The 15,947-nt window shown below is 48.9% G+C and overlaps 1 protein-coding gene across 3 annotated transcripts in view; it reads right to left on the reverse strand.

The window, feature by feature from the left end:
- The window catches only part of SPRTN (SprT-like N-terminal domain), a 349,183-nt gene that overhangs the window by 38,332 nt on the left and 294,904 nt on the right, over positions 1-15,947 (reverse strand). The gene's annotated exons all lie outside the window — the stretch shown is intronic.

Genomic DNA, 15,947 nt, shown 5'->3' on the forward strand with positions numbered 1-15,947 from the left:
AATTCGAATCGATAGTCACTTTTACTTCACACTCAGCAGATGGCCCTTTTTTTGACAGAAAACACCCCACCATTTTGAATAAGCACATGCGTGGTGCATGGATCTGTCCCTGAATGCAAAAATGCCTACTTTGGCTGCCCCCGACAAGTAACTGGTAAAGCGGGAGGGAATACGAAGGAAAGGCGAGTAGGAGTGCAGTAATCACTATGGTGAGTACCTATTACATTCTCTTGTGTCCCTCTTCTCCATCCTCATGGCCGATTTATACAGCAATGAAGAAAAATCTATTCAGATTAAAGTCTTCCTCCAGTTTAAGACTATGGGCCTCATTACGAGTCCGGCGGTAACCGAGGTGGTAAAACCGCCTGGTTAACGCCGGACTCGTATTACCATTCCGCCTCCGTGACTACCGGAAATACCAGGACATTACGACCCTGGTGTCGCAGGAATTCCGGAGGCGAAATTCGGTAAATCCCCATTCCCATTGAGTCCCATAGGACTCAATGGGAATGGGGAAGTGGAAACACCGGCACCATCTCGTGATGGTGCTGGTGTTTCCACGTTCGACTGCAGGCAGGTGGTGTTAAACCTGCCAGGTCAGACCTGGCGGGAACATCGCCTCCCGTCTGCAGGACTCGGGATCAGGCGGTCCGGAATTAACAGTGGTGGCAAGTTTACCACCACTTATTTCCGGACCGCCCGACCTGTAATGAGGCCCTATGTGTCCAAACCTTGCATCTCATCTGGTGCCAATGTCCATGGAGAAAAGAGGATTTAGCAGCCCACATGGCTGCTCTGCATTTCACGTCAATGGAAACATGCCTCTGAAAGGCAATCAAGCACAGCTTCGCTCCGACAGAATGGTCATGCAGACCTTCAGGGCGATTATTCTTACAAATGCCAGGACAAGAGACGATACAGAGTCCCAAGATGGGCGCCGTCTAACGAACATTGCGGCTCCCGAGCCCCTGGACCCGCTCTTACTCTGACGGTGCCCACGCAGCCCTGACGCTGACTTTGGCCCTCCCCGGCAGTCTTCTTCAGTGTCAGCACCCTCGGTCCACCGGCTCACCTGGAGACATTGTGTGCGGACCTCGTCCGAGCACCCCAACGAGCGGCCTTCGCGAGTGGAGCTGGCCCATCTCACCGGGACGACAGCAGTAGCTTGGATCGGGCTGTGCTAGCAGAGGAGCGGCCCCTCAGTGGGGCCCAGCGGGGGAGGCCCCCCACCAGTGACTGTACCAGGAGGGACCTGGGGGGCACCGCGCGACACCCCGCAGTCCCTGGTGAAACCAGGAAGGCGCGGACACCTCGGGTGTGCGGGGAGATGAGCGGCAGTGGGCAACGACGGAGCTGGTCCTGGCGAAACCGGAGCACCACATTCATCTAGGTGACAGTAAGTGGGGGTAGGGGGCCTCCAGTTCAGAGTGGACCTTGAATTTGACCGGCAGCTTGAGCACCATACCCAACGGGGGGGCGGGACGGTGAGTGGGGGCGGGAGGACTCGCAATTCAAGTGCGATCCCGCGGATATTAAACTTGGCCATCCCCCAGCGCCTCATTAAGGACTGCGGTCAGGGGTCGGCGCGCTGCAGGGAAGAAGTCCTGCGCCCCCCAGGCATAGAGGCACCTCTGCGCTCCCCTCACCGACCCAGATCAGTGGAGGCGGACGAGTCGCCCTCCGGCCCCCCCTGTGACACTATTAGAGTAACAAGGAGACGCCTGGTCCTCTCAGCTGCCCTGACTGGATTTGTCCCCCAGCCCACCACGAGCCCATCATGCACACCTAGGTGGAGGAGGAGTGATCGTTGCCCATACACAGGATAGCCAACTATATATAAGAGAGTGGAGACCCCCGCTCTCACTTTGCTGCGCTACCCCAACATTTTGTGACAGAAACCAAGTGAACCCCAGACCTGTGCCCTACTATGTCCAGAAACAGACCAAGGATCCCCACGCCCCCTCGGCCCTCAAAAGCACCAGGAAGACCCAAGATGGTTCCCTTACCAAATTCTGGGCCAAAGACCACGTCCCAGAAGCCGAGCACCAGAGGGACCATCAGGCGGGTGACAGGGCTGGTGCCCAGAGTGAGGACCCTTATCCCGATTATCAAGACGGGCCGGTCACCTATGCGGTACTTCGACAATTTCTCTGAGATATAGTGGAAAAGATTACGACGGTGAGTCAGAAGCAGATGGATTCTCTGAGAGAAGATCTGGCCGAGGGGCTAAAAGATATAAAGCGAGACATCCGCAATGTTGAGGAACGAGTGGACACTAATGAATGGGCCATCCAGGACCTGACTGAGGACGCAAGGAAAACAGAAAACCTCCTGGAAACTCTGGCACAGGCCACCCAGAATCTGGAGCTGCAGGCCGAAATTTAGAGAACCGCTCTAGAAGAATCAACATACGAGTCAAAGCATTGGCAGAATCCGTTCAGGCCCAGGACCTAGCGCAGACCCTCACAGCCGTCTTCAGGGACCTCCTGGATGTGGACACGACCATTGATCTCCAGTTCGACAGGGTCCACCGAGTGGGCCCTCCCCGCTCTGAACTGGGCCCTAGACCCAGAGATGTACTAGAGGCATTTCACAGCTATGTAGCCAAAGAAAAGATCTTGAAAAAAGCGACGAAAGCTGGACATATATCCTATAATGGCGCCGAGATATTTTTGTATCAGGATCTGTCCCAAATAACCTTGAATAAAGGTGACGGATGCTCCCAGTACTGAAATACGTGCGTGAAACGCGGATCAGATACAGATGGTCCCATCCCTTTGGTCTATCCTTCATGTGGCAGGGAAGACAACACAAGATCACTTTGTGCGAACAAGGTCTGGATTTATTGGGCATCGAGGAGCAATCATCAGCAGACCCAGCTGGCCCTCCTGGCCGGCATGTCTCGTCCAAATCCTGGGAATGGACTACAGTCAAACCCAAGCGATCAAAGAAAGAGACCCCCCCGGACGGTGGGTCGCAGCTCAGCAAGGAGGGGGGTGGGGGGGAAGAGTCGATCCAATAGCCAAACTGGCTCCCCTGAAGTTTCAGCCGGCACCGGATCCCCGAACTCATTGGGGGCCAGAATAGCGGGTCCGGGGAGAGCACTCACTGCATAAATCTGAGGCACTGGTGCAAAGTTGCGAAAGCATTTGTAAAAGTTCTTACCGGAAAAGCGAGGGGGAGAGTCTCTTGGGATGGGATTGGGATATCCCGCGTTGGGAAATACTGGGTTGCTCTTGGGGCTCACCTCACGTCTTTTGGTTACGAGGGGGGCAAGTTGCCAGCTGAGCCCACCCAGGGGGTTATCTGAGTTTTGGGCGGGGGTGGGGGGTGGATGGATTCCCAGGGGCAGATGGGAGGGGGGTCTGGTCGGAAAAAACACAACCAAACCAAGGTATCGGGTGCCCCGAGAAAACAGAGGCCCAATGCGTTGAGCCTGTCTCCCCTAAATTACACCTCTTAATAATATGGACCAACTGAAGATAATATCCCTGAACGTAAACGGGCTAAATTCCCGGTTAAAAGAAAGAAGGAGGAGCTGTTCATACGCAAAGAGAAACCACATATAGTCGCTTTTCAGGAGACCCATATTCAAACACGGGACATCCGGAGAATCAAAATCTGGGGATATGCTCAGCTCTCCCAGGCCACTCAAGCTTGCAAAAAGGGGGGGGGGGGGTGGCCCTTGCTCTGAAGGATGGGTTAGATCTGTCGATCAAGACAGCGCAGAAAGATGAACAGGGGAGGTACCTGGCGTTGATACTAGAGGGCAGAGGAGAGGTATATACGGTTGCCACACTATATGCGCCCAACACTGGTCAGGATGCCTTTATTCAGAAGTCTCTCACCCGCCTGAGGGATTTTGCCAGGGGACGTATTGTTCCAACAGGGGACTTTAACATGGCCTGGGACCCCATTCTCTGTGGGGATCACCGGGCGGGCCTTCTGGGGACCTTAAAAAGAAAGTTCAAGACCTGGCCCTGGTAGACACGTGGAGAGAGACACAGGGGCCCGATAGGGGGTACACATTTTACTCGTATGCTCATAAAACCCTCTCTCAAACTGACTACATCTGGGTGTCTGCCCCTCTTCTAGGGTCCATTACCAAGATCTCACTTGGGCCCATTGCGATATTGGACCACACCCCTATCGCACTAACTCTGAGCAGGCCACAGGGACCCCTTGGGCTATGGAAATGGCGCTACCCGTTCTCGCTATTTAAAGACCCGGTTCTAGTGCAGGAGGTGCAGCGGGAACTGGAGGAATACGCGGAGAAGAATGGCTGGGATGATACTACCCCGCAAATATGGTGGGATGCACTTAAGGCCACGATACGGGAGAAAATCATGGCAATCAAAGCTATAAGGGAAAGGGAATTAAGACTTGAGGAAGAGAACCTGGGCATGAAACTTAAAGAGGCAATGGCACTATTGGCCACCAAACATACACCAGCCACAGCTAGAGAAGTCCGAACGCTAAGAGGTCAATTGAACCTCATCCAAACCAGGGCGGCCGAGCGCAATTTACTGCGCTTGCACCAAATGCACTATATTAAGGCGAACAAGTATGACAGACTGCTAGCCCGAATGTTGCGAAAGGAAGAAAAGTGTAAAACTATCCTAAAAATCAAGGGAGAGGGCGGCCGGGTGTTTACGGACAACAGAGAGCTAGAGAGAGAATTCTGCCAGTTTTACACCACCTTATACGAGTCAAACAATCCTGATCCCATGGTGCAGAAGGCTCATCTAGATAGGCTTGACCTCAGGGCCCTTTCAAGGGAGGAGCGGGAACAGCTTGACTGAGAAACAACAACTGATGGAGTCAGGAAGGCGATTTCCACCCTCTCCCCGAACAAGGCCCCAGGTCCAGATGGCTTTGTGGCCGAGTTCTATAAGGTCCATAAAGATTTTCTAATTCCCCAGCTCACCAGACTCTTTAATCAGATAGGCTCTTCTGGAGTTCTTCCCAGCTCCATGGACGAAGCCAAAGTAACTCTTATATATAAACAAGGCAAAGATCCAGGAGTGCGGTTCCTATCGCCCGATAGCACTCAAACGTTGACGCGAAAATTCACACGAAGACCTTGGCGACCAGGTTAGATTCCATCATGCCCAAGTTAGTCCAGCACAATCAGGTGGGTTTCATAAAGGGGCGGCAGACCGCTGATACTGTGCGGAGAGCGATTCACTTGGTCGAGAAAACTCAGATAAAGGGGATTCCTGCCCTCCTCCTAGCGGTCGACGCCGAAAAGGCCTTCGACCGCGTGGAGTGGGGCTTCCGCTTCGCCACAATGAGCAAAATGGGTTTCGGACCCAAATACATGGATCGAGTGAGGGCCAGCTATCGAAACCCGTCCCTCCGCCTACCAATCAATGGCTGGATCTCAGAACCGGTGAAAGTAGAGGGGTACGAAGCAGGGGTGCCCACTATCCCCGCTGCTCTACGCTCTTCATTTAGAGCCTTTCCTAGAGGCGATAAGAGCAGATGGGAAGATAAAGGGCATCATGTTTGGGGGACAAGTGCATAAAGTTGCCGCGTTCGCGGAGGATGTGTTACTCACATTGACTGACCCCGAGGCATCGTTACCAGCGCTATATGAGGAGCTTCACCAGTTTGAGCAGGTCACTGGCTTGAAAGTAAACACTAACAAGTCGGAGATTCTTGACCTTAATCTACAGGCGGCCTCGGTGCAACTTGTCAAGCGAGACTATGCTTTCAGATGGGCAGGCAAGGGAATCAAGTACTTAGGGGTCTATCTCACCAAAACCGTGGGGGAATTATATCGGGCGAACTACCTCCCTTTGTTGGAGAAAATTAAATCAAAACTAGTAGACTGGGGCCCGGTGCACATTTTGTGGGGGGGGGTGCATTAACGCCCTCAAAATGGTGGTGCTACCAGTCCTCCTGTACAACTTTGCCGCCCTCCTGGTAGAAGTTCCAAGTTCCTTCTTCAGAGCCCTTCATAAACTCACAAATCTCTTGATCTGGAACCACAACGTCCCAGAGTAGCCTCAGCCCTTATGAGGACCCTAACCAACCAGGGAGGCATGGGGGAACCAGATTTTAAAGTGTACTACTTAGTGGCCCAGATAAGGGTTCTCAGAGATTGGCAGAGGGACGATCGGGACAAACCGTGGAGGCCAATGGACAGGGCAGTGGTGGCCGGGAGGTTGGAGGGAATGCTCTGGCTTCCAAGAGCGGATAGGCTTCCCCAGATGTATAGGAGCCGAATCACATCGATCATAGGGGAAGCCTGGGACGCGGCAGTCAAACGGGCCCACATCACTACCTTTCCCTCCCCTTACACACCTATGTTTGAGAATCCACAAATTCTCCCCGGGTTGTAAAAAGGTAAAGGAATTTGAGCAGTGCAAATCAGAGTTTGGACTGAAGGAGACCCATAGATATGGGTATATACAATTGAGACATTGGTTATCGCACCCAGAGCAGAGACAGGCAGGCACGCGCCCCTTAACCTTGTTTGAAAAGTATTTAGACACACACGAGGGGGACAGGGGTCTCATGGCCTCCATATACAAGCTTATCAAACAGGGGGAAGATCCTCTGTATAGAGCTTTAATGAGGAAATGGGAGACTGACGCAGGCACCGAAATAGAGGAGAGTGGGTGGCAAGAACTGTGGACGCAGATCCCGAAACTCACCAAGTCCCTCCAGATCCAGGAGATCTGGCAAAAGCTGATGTACCAGTGGCATCTAACCCCGGTGGTCAAAATAAACTAAATGTTCCCGCGAACCTCTCAGCTTTGCTGGAGGGACTGCGGGGAGATGGGCTCATGGGCTCACATTTGGTGGGAATGCCCAAAACTGGACATATTTTGGAGCAACATTCAACAGGCCATTGAACAAGTACTGGGAGTCAGGGGCGGTGGAAACAGAGGGCTCAATATGCTAGGCCTAAACCGGGTCCTGGTGGACATCGCTACAAAATCGGGCCGCATAGTGTATGTCATTATGATGATGTCTGCAGCAATGACACTGGCGCGCAGGTGGAAGTCGAAAGACCCCCCACCCCCCCAAGAGCATGAGTGGATAGCAAAAATGTGGTCGATCGTGGCCATGGAATAGCTCACATACTCCATACAAGGGCAACATATGAAATTTGTATCCGACTGGGCGACCCTGCTAACTTTTCGAAGGAAGGGGCATGCAGAGCTTGGTGCCACAAAAGCATGGGTGAAAGACTGAATAGATTAAGAGCTGACCCAGACAAGATCACACAGACTTAAATCTTGCCGCTGCCAATATCAATCTCACAAGAGGGGGTAAAGCTCAGCTCATGGCTCCTGGAATCTGGGCGGAGGGGGGAACTGGGGAGAGGGATGGGTTTTCTTTGGTTATTTGTTTGTGTTTGCTTGAATTTTCTGTTCTGTCTTGTCATTGCTTACAGTAAAATGTTAATAAAAACAAGTTGTAAAAATAAAAGAATAGACAATATAAGATCCAATCTAAGGCATAAATTAGTATTCCAAAATTGATTAGCCAAGATTGCTTAATAAATATTTGATTTGCAATCTAACTTATTTGATTAGCAGTGTCTAAATCCTTAATTTGTTGCAACAAAACCTCAATAAAGACTTTACGAAGTAAAGTGCTTGCCATTGTTTAGCATACACCTATTGCTAAGTTTTGAAGTAACTGGTTGGCTTACAACTGCAGATTTCTTTTAAACAAATCAAGGCCAACATGTGACATTTCTTACTTACCGGTGGGCTGCCTCACCTTTGCCTTCTTACTGTACTCCCAATATTTCTTTCCCTCACCGTTATTGTCAAATTACCCATTCACTGTATCCCATTCGGTCTCCCTCCTGTCTCACACCTCTTCCATTCTGGCTCTCTTCTACAAGTTCATCTACCCTTTCTCTCTCTCTCTCTCCTATCTTTTTACTTGCGATCAGTTGCCTCCATGTCCTCTGAATCCATCATTTCCCCAGCCAACCCATATATTCCCAAAGTTCGTATGTCAGACTATAGTAACGTCCACATGGCATGCCCAACAGGAATAGTTGAAGTGGGTATATCTACACAAACAGTTTACAATATTTCTTACAGCACACCTCACAGGTCATTTAAAATTACATGCAAATTTGCTTCATGAGCTGTAGTGACTGGTAAGCTTTATTTGCAAATTTATCAAGCAGCTCACTCTTGCCACACTCCTTACTATCCCATGTAGAGTGAAGCTCTTAAGGGAAGAGACACTTTGATTTTAACATTTAAAGGTGTTTCAGTGGTGTATGCAGCATTGGAAGACAGTCAAACTATGGCAAGAGTCCAATATTTGGTAAGGAGTCTGAGTCTCACACGTGTGGTCAAAGAAGGAAGCCTAACTATCCATCTTATTGGGCTTGCGCACCCCAATCCAAAACACATTCAGTTTATAGGCTCACTGGCACAAGGTATAAACTACACTGCATCACAGTAGCACTAATTAACAGATCATGTTTTTATTACCCAACAAAATGTTACTTATTTTACAGCCGAGTGTTCTAACATTATCACATTATGATTAGCAACATAACGAGTGCCTGTGTCAAATATTGTTTTAAAACAGGCGAGATGTATAGTAGTAAGACTTAATTTATCAGTCAATTCAGAGGTCTTAAGAGGTCATACTGCCACATATCAGATGGTGAAATTATTGGCTTTTACCCTCATAACATATTACTTTCTGATATTTGTGCCTTTATAATCTGTACAGAAAGGCAGAATGGCATGCTCTAAAATGCCAGAGGTTACAGGATAGGAATTGCGAGCCGTTTCATATTTTGAAGACGTACAAGACTGAATGAAGTAGTGAGATTAAGTGATAAAAGTTGGCATTGCTTTATGTGCATTACTAGCTTTCTCCAGCAGTTACTTTGCATGCACCTTACTGTTGGTGCGACAGAACTACGAAAATATACTGCCAATTACATCGGCTCATTTCGGGAGGATTGCTACACATATAGGTGCAGAGTGCATGGAACGTTAACTACCACTATTTGGTAATAAGGTCAGTAAGCTCACTTTGCATCCATAAAAATGTTTTTAGTTTCCAACTGTTTATCCTGAATAGATGCTCCATGATGAAACGCAATTGACGTAATGCGATTACAGGAACATAGCTGTTGGTTATGCAGGGATATTGACCACTTTCCGGAATTCAAATCGAGTGTGGACTAATTTTGAAGTTAACGCATCGGCGCCGAGGGACAAAAGTAAAGAATTCATTGAAAAGGAAGGCACTGTGAGGTAGCAATACAAGTGTTACGGCCACTCCCAGAAGGAATCGAAATAGTACAGAGAAAAAAAAAAGACTGACTTCTTAAGATCACAAGTATTTTATTTTTGGGCTCTGCATAGATTGTGAAAATAAAGCAAGCAGGTTTGGTGGCTGTTGAGATCATATGTTCAGAACTGCATGGCACTCCTGCAGCTTTTTTCAATTTCCTATGAAAAATGTGCTGCAAAGTGCAATTTGGACACATTCATTTAAAATAAATTCCCTCTGGGGAAGGGTTGGGGGTACTCACTTTGTTCAGTTGTTTACTCCTATTCGGGCTAGGTGGGGGTGAATGGTAAGATGAGAGGGGAATTTCATATGCCTCATAGGGAAAATCCAAAATTGGCACCCATGAGTGTACCCATATGTAGATTTCCCAATGTTTGTCCATCTGTATGTATATGTTGGAATTCATCCTTATGAAGCTGATAAGGCTTCGCAGGAGGAAGCTGAGGCTAGAGGAAAGGGTCGCTACTACGCTAGTTGTGGTGCTTCGTACAGCCATTAGGAAAGGTTGCCATCAATGCCAAAGTCCAAGTGACACTGTCGAAAAAAAGGACTTGAAAGCCAGGAGTGCAGCTATTTTGAGTACCTTACACACCCTCAGGCACCTGATTTACCAGAGGTGGAGAGAGGCAAAAGTTGCCTGCTCCCTTTACTATGGAGCATGTGTAGGGCAAGCAGCCCCAGCTGTATGACCATCACTGGATAGCATTTTGGAAAAAGACATCCATCATTTCACATCCTTTTGCACCGGTTTCATGGGAACTGCTTGAATAATGCAATTTAGACCCAAAACAGTAGAAGGTGTATAGCTGAGAAAGAAGTGTGCAAATTAGGCAGGCTGGATAGCAAAGGACACTCGCACACGATAGAATTGCTGTCATGCAGGTCTAAATCCAAAGTAAAGAATTCATTTAAAGGCAAGGCACTGTGAGGCAGCAATACCAGTGCTATGCGCACTCCCAGAAGGAATTAAATTCGTATTAAAAAAAAAACATCTGACTGCTTAATATCATAAGTGATTATTTTTCACTTTGAATCAATTGTGGGCAATGCCGCAGGGCCGCCCAAGGATCAGCAGGGTAACTGATGTTACCATCCAGTAGGCCAGGAGAGGGGCAGCCCCCACCCCATGCCTGCTCTTCTCCCCCTCAGCTGCAGAGACACGCAGTCTCTAACACACAAAGCCAAGGAAGGGTGAGGTGTGAACAATCACCTCACCCTTCCTCTAGGCAACAAGGTGCTAAGCGCCAAGAGAAACCAACATTCAGGCAGGGCTCAGGTTCAAAGACCTGCCCCTCCCCTCAGGGGGCCAGACAGGCGGCTACCCGGCCTGGGAGCTGGAGCACAGCCCCAAACATATGAACATCAAAGACCCAGGGCTCCCCTGGGTCTTATAAATAAGAGCAACATGCTTTAAGAAAACACAATCTGTTTGTGGACCCTGAACGGGGACCCAAACAAACAGGAGGTTCGCTGTTCACTCAGCTTCTTCCACTCTTTGCTTCTTTAGCAAAACTCTAAAGTACACTGCACCCGCAGCGTCTTATTTCCCTTATGAACATTGTTACTGTTCAGAACTTCCCGTCCTGCAAACGAGCAGCGATATTTGGTTAAGCAGAGAGAGTCTCCAGGGACCTGCACGTGCGGAAACAGGACTCCAGCCAGCCCGAACGATTGGAAGAAAAACAGAGCGCCCCGGTGTAGGCGGCCATGTCAATTTCACAGTTTTAAGATGAGCCCCTACGCCGGGGTGCGAAGGAAGGGAATGTTAATTGTTAGAACGCAGACACTTATGTAAACATCCCGCGGGCAGCCGGCGAAAAGCAAATCCACCGGCAGCCATGGAACGCGCACTTTCATGTCAATTACAAAATTGAAACTAGCAAGGTGTTTAACCCATGCGCACATTTTACTGAGCATTATAATCCTCGCATACGAGGCCGTAACTTATAGAAAAAGGATCCTGGGCAATAATAAGCAGCGCTCGGATACCTAAACCCAACAGCCGGTCCAATAGCACAGCAAACGGAGCGTTCGTGTTCACGTCTGCACAGAGCCTGCTAACGCAGGTTCGAATCCGGGAAAGGCAAATAAATTAACAAAGGACCACAATTTTTCACCGCCCTGGGCCAGCGAGCTGGGGCACATTTTAAGTGTTTAGAAACGAACCAGGCAATAATAAACAGCGGTCAGACACTCATTTTTCATAACACAAATAAACACAAAATTGAGTTTAAGGGGACAACCCGGGGACAACAAAGCAAGCTAGCTCAGGAACAACAGAGGGCATAAGCCCACACCCATCACAAAGGGCAGAAAGGCCAAAACACACATGTTCTGGTCACACATAGTGAAACATTTTTTCTTTGTATTCAAACAGGCTAAGAATCATGGGTCCCAAACGAAAAAAAACACAGGAACCCCCAACCCCTGCGCAGAATCTCAAATCACCTCATTTGCCAGCAGCCAAAGAAGCAGCTGAACATTACGGCTGGGCCTGGGTCAGAGAGAATATGTATGGCCTACCAAGAGAAGGGGAGCCCACACCACCCAGTCAGGAGGATGACAGCACCAGCAAAGAAAAGGAAGTCAACAGAAGGCATGAGAAAAGGTAACAGAAAACTGTCTAAATTATGCGAGAACATGAGTGAAATGCAGCAATTATTGCTTGAAATCAGGGGAAAACAAACTCTGACACAGCCGGGACCAGGCCAACAAACCCTACCACGCCTTTAGAACCGGATATCACGGTGACCCCCAACCCCCCCAGCAACAATTACAACAGCACCAGCCCCATCAACACCAATAACACAGGTGCCAAATACACCAACAGCAGCCCCCACAGTTTTACCTACACCAACTGCGGCAGCTCCATATACAACAGGTGCATTAAAAGCATGGCGATCCCCAATACAAATACACCTGGACAGGCAGGGGCAAGCAACAACAACTCCCCAGACATGGTAATGATGAGCAGTACCCAATTAGACCTAAAGCTCAAATCCTTTCAGACAGAAATACTGAACAGATACAAAAAGGTGCTTAGCATGGAACATTGACATTACAATCAAAGAAGCCATATGGGTCAAAGAGTTCATAGAAATATTTTCACTTATAGAAGCCCAACTCAAAGGGAGAGATGCTTTTAGGGACCCCAAAAAGACAGAGGAGAAATCCATAGCCAGAAACGCCCAGGTGGAACAGAATTGGGACAACTGACTGCAGGCCGATGCCATCTTGGCAACCATATATGAAGAAAAAGTCCCCAATGATGGCAGAAAACTATGGGCATACATGGATAAAATCAGAGAAGTAAAAATCGCTCAAAAAGGAAGACCTGGCTAGCATATGATATTAGATTTAGGAGAAGCATGTCAGAGAGGCCAGCCATAGAATGGGACGAGGTCCGGAATGATGTATACATGCTCAACGCCGAGCCCCCAGCAGAGGAAGAGGCCACACAAGCAACTCCCAAAAATAGCAAAAATCAACAGGGCCCCAGATTTTCTGAAAATGAAAAAAACAAAAAAGGGGAGCAGCCCTTTCGGAAGAGTCAGCCATGGGCAGCTAAGTCTAATGCCCACAGGCAGAACAGAAATCACGCGCCAAAAGCCAACATACCTGTAACGCTCACCTGATTCTCGCAGAGGCGCCGGTCTTGACTGGGCGACTACCGTATCTTCAAAGGTGATGTGTAGCACCCGGTTGGCTCTTTGGGCTGTACCTCTGTGCACTGTATGCCTGACGTGTAGAGTAAGATGTCTTAGGTAAGTGAATGCCGAGCTCTCCATCTGCCTCGGGGCAGGGTGCTGTAACCAGTTTCTTCACTGGATAGGTAGCGCAGGCCTCTTGACTTCAGAGGACTGCTGTCCGTCGTTTACTGCACGAACGGTAAGTTTCGAGTCATTCAAATGTCTGTAAAGTCTTTAGTAATGATGTCTCTTGTTTTGCAGGGTTCCGGCGATGGCGGATGACGGGCTGAAGTGACTTGAAGATGGAGCCCGTGTGATGAATAGAAGCGCCTGGAAGCACGTAAGTAAGCGCTTGATTTTGCAGGTACGAGTTCGGAGCGGCTGCAGGGTGCCGGAATACCCACTGGATTAGATGTGGAAAGGAGTAATGGCACGTGAGTATTAAAGTTCCCCAAGGTCTTTAAACGCACCTTGTTTTGTCTTTCAGATGCGGGATGCAGCGCCGAAGGCCTCCGGAGCGTGCGAAGAGTTGGTAAACTTTTGTCTTTCAGATGCCGGAATGCAGTGTGAAGACCTCCGGAGCGCACGAAGAGTAGGTAAGCCTTTGCCTTTCAGATGCCGGAATGCTAACCTGTTCTTTCTTGTCTTTATAGGTGTTGCTGAAGACTGGATTCAGGATGGTAAGCCTTTTTCCTTAGGCCCAGGACCGGATGCAGAAGACACGATGAGCGTTCTGCTGCAGAGGTTGCAGAATAACGCAAAGCAAGATTCATCCACCGGGTGTGGTTTAAATAGCCTCCTGTAGTGCTTAGGGGTCTCCTTCCACAGCCACGCCTAAGTAAGAAAAGAGTTCCTGGTAAGAAAAGAGTTCCTGCCTTCCAGAAGAGTTCCAGTGTTCTGAATCTAGGGAGTGGCTCCAGCCCCACCCAACAGGAAAAGTAGTTCCAAACAGAAGAGGATCAGAGGCTCAACTGGCAGGCAAGTAAGCAGCATGGTCTGCTGAAGGTAAGTCCACCCAAGCATTATGAGCCCGGCGCTTCCAGCGCTGGGACTGGGCATATTTATGAGCCTGGTGCCACTGGCGCCAGGACTGGGTCCAAAAGGTCCCAATTGGGACTGGTTGGCACTCGGAACCTGGGTTATGGATCTGCTTCCAAGGGAGTTGGGAAAACCCTGACCTTTTGGAAGCAGAGATCATGACAATACCATGCAAGGACTTTGGAAAAAACCTCTGCACCTGGAGGAAGGAATGCTGGTACAAACACTTGCACAAACTGCAACAGTGACCACGCAGCAAGCAACTGCACCAGACTCCCAGCCAAAAATACAAAAGATTAACACCAACCCCACCCCGCTAAGTCCGCGGTTAGTACCGGGCAGAACCCCCATCAACCCAAAGAATTTCAGAGAAGCACTCATGAATTACCCAGACAGAGAAATCAGTGAGGCAATCCGGCAAGGTTTCACCATCCCCTTCAAGGGCACAGGGTCTCAGAATATTCCAAAGAACCTGAAGTCAGCCAGGGACAACTCACAAATGGTGGAAAGCAAAATCAAGAAGGAACTACTTCTAGGCAGGATTGCAGGACCCTGGGACCACATGCCCCTCAAAGATTACATAATATCCCCACTAGGCCTGGTCCCCAAAAAAGAACCTGGGAAAATGAGGCCAATTCATCACCTATCATATCCTAAGGGACAATCACTGAACGACGGCATTCCACACACGGAATCTGCGTTATACTACACACATTTCCAGGAGGCGGTACGACTCTTACAGGAATGTGGCAGGAACGCCCTGATGGCCAAACTGGACATCAAATCCGCGTTTAGATTACTACCAGTCCACCCAGACTCTCAGCAATGGCTAGGTTTCACTTTTAAAAACAAATTCTATTTAGACAGATGCCTTCCCATGGGATGTGCAGTATCCTGCGGCCTATTTGAGCAATTCAGCTCCTTTTTTCAATGGGCATTCCAAAAACAGAGACCAGGGACCAAAATAGTACACTACCTCGATGATTTCATGGTATTGGGACTAGCAAAATCTGAAGAATGTAGCAAAGCCATGGCGAAGTTAGAAAGAATGGGCTCACAGTGGAGCATCCGCCTGGCAACAGAAAAGACGACCAAACCAGCCACTAACATAATTGTTATGGGCATTGAGATAGACTCTGCAAAGGGCTTATGCAGAATCCCAGAAAATAAAATAGCAGAACTCCTGGAGAAAATACTAGGCCTGACAACAAAAGGACACAGTAAAAGAAATCCAGTCATTAGCAGGAAGTCTCAACTTCGCAGCCAGAATCATCCCCCAGGGGAGGGTATTGTCCAGAAGTCGAATTAAAAATCAAATCATACACCAAACCCCACCTGCACATCCGGCTAGGCACAGAGGTGAAACAAGATCTGGAAATTTGGGGAAATTTCTTTAAAAAATTCAACGGGACCTCACTTTTGCCCACGCCATTGAATACATAGACAAAAAGGGTCCTTTTCACTGATGCAGCCGGGAGCAGGGGGTTTGGAGCCATACTAGACTCAGAATGGGTGGCAGGACACTAGCCCAAATCTTGGCAATCGGCAGGGTGGACAAAAAAACATCACCCTCATAGAAATATTTCACATTTGGCTAACCTTACACATCTGGGGCAGACAGCTAGCGAACACGGAACTTTTGTTCTGGTGCGACAACATGGCCGTGGTAGGCTCCATAAGCAGAAGATCTACCAAATGCCAATTAGTACTGAAAGTCCTATGAGCCAACACAGCAGTCACACTACAAGAAAACATTGTGGTCAAAGCAAAGCACATCTCGGGGGGCGGATAATAACATTGCAGATGCTTTATCTCGCTTTCAGTGGCCAAGATTCCGGGAGCTAGCACCACACGCCCAAGAACAGATGACGCCAATACCAGTGGAACGCTGGTCAATAATGGTACTACAGGAATAATGTCATCAAC

This window comes from Ambystoma mexicanum, chromosome 4p, assembly GCF_040938575.1.
Source record: "Ambystoma mexicanum isolate Mex_15411 chromosome 4p, UKY_AmexF1_1, whole genome shotgun sequence".
NCBI lineage: Eukaryota > Metazoa > Chordata > Amphibia > Caudata > Ambystomatidae > Ambystoma > Ambystoma mexicanum.